Source organism: Nicotiana tabacum, chromosome 6 (assembly GCF_000715075.1).
Source record: "Nicotiana tabacum cultivar K326 chromosome 6, ASM71507v2, whole genome shotgun sequence".
NCBI classification, from domain to species: Eukaryota; Viridiplantae; Streptophyta; class Magnoliopsida; order Solanales; family Solanaceae; genus Nicotiana; species Nicotiana tabacum.
Genome location: NC_134085.1, coordinates 31091017 through 31095509, shown reverse-complemented (window position 1 = coordinate 31095509; position 4493 = coordinate 31091017).

The following is a 4493-nucleotide window of genomic DNA, read 5'->3' as shown; positions in this document are numbered from 1 at the left end:
CCCCGGGAGTGTCGTCTTCATCTTCAGCGGCTCTATCTTCGAGAGTCTCTTCCTCTTCGGGAACATCTTCTTCACCTTCCTCATCCCCATAGCCACTCACCACATCCTCGTCATCGTAGGAGACAAGAAACCTAGCATCGGTTTCCCGCACCTTTGCTTCGTCCATCTCCTCGACGAGGTTGAACCCTCAGGCATGGATTTCTTCGAGAGTCTCCCTCCGGGCTTAGCACTTAGCCAATTCATTGCTCCATCTCCCTCGGTCGAAGGCATCTCTCAACTCAGCTTGAACGGCCGAGACTTCCCTTGTGTATATACCAATGGATTTATCAACCGCAGCCTTCGCCTTCTCGGCTTCGGCCTTAGCCTGTATAGCTTCAGCTTTAGCCTGTGCAGCTTCAGCCCGGGCTTTAGCCAGCTCGGCCTCCAACCCCTCAATTTTCCTGGCCTAAGCTAGACCCTTATCCTCAACACCTCTAATCTGAGCTTCAGTCGAGGTCAGTTGGGCCGCAATAACTTCCTTATTGGCAGCAAGTTGATCCTTGTTCTTCTTCCACTGATGGCAATCAGCTGGAACTTGATCTACCTCGCCCCGGAGCTGCCCAATCATATCTAGCTTTTGCTACAGCTGAGATATCGAAGTATTAGCCTCTGAAGTAGGGCCAAGAAGGCTTTACTCTGTTAAAATCAAAGTTACCTGCTCATCTAGCTCAGATTCGCTTTTTTGAGCTTTGGCCAATGCGGTTCGGAGATCCTTAAGCTCCTCTTCCTTCTGGCTACAGAGGAGCCTCATGGCTTTCTCTTTGCCTGAAACTTTCTTGAGCTCGGCCTCACATTGTCTCAACTCATATCTAAAATTTGCGATATCCTATACATGAAATGGAGACATATCGGTCAAAATAAAAGAAAGAAAAAATTGCAATACTAAAGGTAAGTACCTGCCCGGGAAAGGAGATGTTGAGCCTTCTAAAAGATAGTGGATACATTATTCAGGTCATCGACATCCTCAATCCCAGCGTAGCAACCCTGGAAAAGATCGTCCTTGACGATCTTATTCGGATCAGGCATGTGTAGAGCGTTGGCTTCACCGATTGCCCCTCGAAAAAAATTGGCAATGAAAGGGAGTGACATGTTGTCGCAACCCCGAGCTCTTCACTTGGGGCATTCTCATTACCATTGGGGTCTCAGCATTTACCCCCTCTGGTATAGTTGTTGAAGACGGAGGGACAATCTCAACCTCTAGGGACATAGGGGCCTGGCCCGTTTCTTCCTTCGGGGCTTCCTCACCACGAGATGAGATTTCCGGTTCAAAAGGCTTGGTAGCCTCGACTAGCTTCTTAGTCCGAGTCACCAACGCCGACTCTTCATCATTATTTTCTTCATCATACGGGGAGTCATGGGCCGAATCTGCGCCCGTTTGAGCAAATCTTTTCCGCAGCCTTCGAGCGGAGATTTTCTTGTTTTGAGGATCTTCGGGCTTTGAAACCCTTTTTCTTTTGTTGTCATTCTTGGACTTTGGATTTGAAGGCTTGTATTTTTCCCCGATCATAGCCGGCCTCATTTCAGATGCATCATTGAGACCTGCACAGGTGAGCGTGAATAAAACGATGCCAATATATGAAAGGAGTTTGAAACTGTTGAAAGACACTTACCATGGTTCTTGGCCTCCCACTGGCCCCTCGATAATTTACGCCACTTGCGCTCATTATAGAGGAAGTGGCAGCTAACTTTCGGACCCAATCCTTGAGGTCAGGCACCGCTGGGGGCGCCCAAGCATTGGCTGCCAAAAGGAGGATAATAGCATTATGAAATATGGAAGCAGAATATAAATAGGTATAGGGAATATGAACTCCACTTACGGTTAAAGTTCCACCTCTCTGGGAACGGTATTTTATCCTCGAGGATAACGTCCGAATTCTTTACTCTAATGAACCGGCTCATCCTACCCTGATCTTTGGGTTCGTTAGTACTGGCAAAGAAGGATTTCGTTGTTCGGCGCTGTAGCTTGATGAGCCCTCGAAATAACTGAGGTCGATACAACAAAATTAGGTGGCTGAGGGTGAATTCCAAACCCTTGGCCTTTTCAAAGAAATACCGCAACATGATCACGATACGCCAAAAGGAAGGGTGAATCTGATCGAGGGTGACTTCATACATTTGGTAGAAGTCGATCACCACCAGATCGAGAGGACCCAGTGTGAAGGGGTAAATGTAAATGTGAGCACGTGATTTTTGCCTCATACGAATTACTCCAAAATAATTCCCAAAATTAGGTTTTGGCCTTGATTATTTGTTATTTTTAGGAATTATTGCATGATTTCTGATTGTTTGGATATATTTGTGGGCATGAATAGTTTTATTAATGCATTAAAAATACAAAAATATAGCATTGGTATTTAAGATTTGATTTTACATTTTTTGGAATTAATTAATAATTAGGATATCGGAAAACTTTGAAATGGTGTCTCGTTTAATCACTTAGGCAGAATAACTGGGATTAGTTCAATAATTGGTTGAATGTGTATAATAATCCACTGATTAGTATAATTTTATGCAAGTGGTTACTAATTGAGAAGCTCCTAATAGTGGTAGGGTAGTATTTGCATTATCAAATTAACTAAAAGCATTAATTGAGTGGACAATTAAGTAGATGATTAAAGAAATGAAAAGTTGAATTGGTAGTGAAAAATGCACTAATTGAATGCCCATTTAAGGGAGCTGAAAATCAGATTCAAGGAGCGGAGAGAGCAGTATACACTCGATATACAGTCTGGATACACTAGATATATTGGGGCAGAATTCATTTTGGAGAGAGTAAAAAAGATAGAACCAAATTTTCTAAAATATTGAGAGCGGAAGAACACCAGAGAGAGTTCAAAGCTAGAAAGAGAAAACAAAGAGAGATTTCCGGACTATTTTTCTTCTCCATTTTACTGATTTTCTCCGTATTGTTGGGATTTCTGGATTGAGGTGTTGAAGCTACTGTGTTGGGCTTTCTGCTGCTGTATTTTGCTGTTTGCTGTTGCTGATTGCTTACCCCATTTTTTTGTTCTACATACCAGGTATTCTCTTGAAACTATGTTGGAAATGAAGCCTGATTAAGTTTGTGTAAAGATCTGTGAACCGAGCTGGAGTTTAAAGGAAAAACATTAAGTTCTTGTTGTAATTTTTGCTCGATGCTGTCATTTTATTGTTCATGCTTTTAGTCTAGTTTATTTTGGATATTTCATTCCTAGATGTATATTTGATTTAAATGTTGGGTGAACTTTGTTTGAATATAGGTGATTCAGGAATGTTGTAAACCTCGTATAATCATGTGTTAATTGAAGATTATGATCCTTAATTAATTAGTTAAGATTGGATGATTTGGATGTATGTTTCATGGTTGTGGTTCAAATTACAAGTTTAGACCCTTCATGTGGTTGGTCTAGTAAGCTTGGTTTGGATTTATTTCCTACTGTCCATTTTAGATCTGTTCCTATATAGCTTGAAATACAGCACAATGGTTTTAGAGTTGTCCTTCAGTTCTGTTGTTGCTCATGTATGAGCACTTTTTTTATCTTAAAAAGGTTTTTGAATGGGGTTTGAGCTTGGTTTTTGACTTGAAATTTTCAGATTCAGATTAACCTTTCATATTTAGTTTTTCTTTGGCAAGTTTCCATGACATGTGGTATGTTTTAAATATGTTATGCTTGAATCAGAATTTAATATAAACTAGGGGGAAGGGACCTTTGAGTTTTGTTAATTGGTGAATAATTTGTGTAAAGGTGTGTTGTTGCAACTAGGATTGTATCTTCATTTTGGAACCTATGTTAGCATAAAAATGTGCTTTGCATTTGATTCAAAGATTATCCGTATTTGTTCAATCCCAAAATTTCTTGAATGATGCAATTTGCTTCAAACATATTTGTTGGGTCGTGTATTAGGCTGCCATCATTGGCCTAATTTTGATGGTCTTCCTCTTCCACAATCAGGCTGCCAAACTGGGCTTCAAGTTGAGCCCAGTTACTTCACACGCTGAGCCTGCAGTAATGGGCAACCAGACGTGAGTTTTTGACTAACTCGGCCTTTCCACAATCAAATGTGGGTGGTCTGCTACCAGTTCATTTTTTTATTAAATTATTAGTTTAAGCTTTGGCATAACATAAGTAGGAATCCCCTTACGTTCTTTGATGAACTAGTCACGTCCTTTTAATTAAAGTCAGGATGCACCGTGCCAAATAAAAATGACAAATGCGTGACCCTCATATAATTATTTCTTTTAAAAAATACTTAAAATTTGAGGCGTGCCATTTAGCTAATTTTCAGGGCCCTCGCAAAGTTGATAACGCGTTAGTTTCTTTAGGCACGTTTAATATACTGTCGTGGTTGTGGACACGTTCGCGTTACATGATTACAATTCTAAAGACAATTCGGAGTATGCGTTTGCGCAACTTCGAACAAATCTTCTCAATAAAAATGGGTTTTCGGAGGTTATTAAATTAAATTAGCTCATA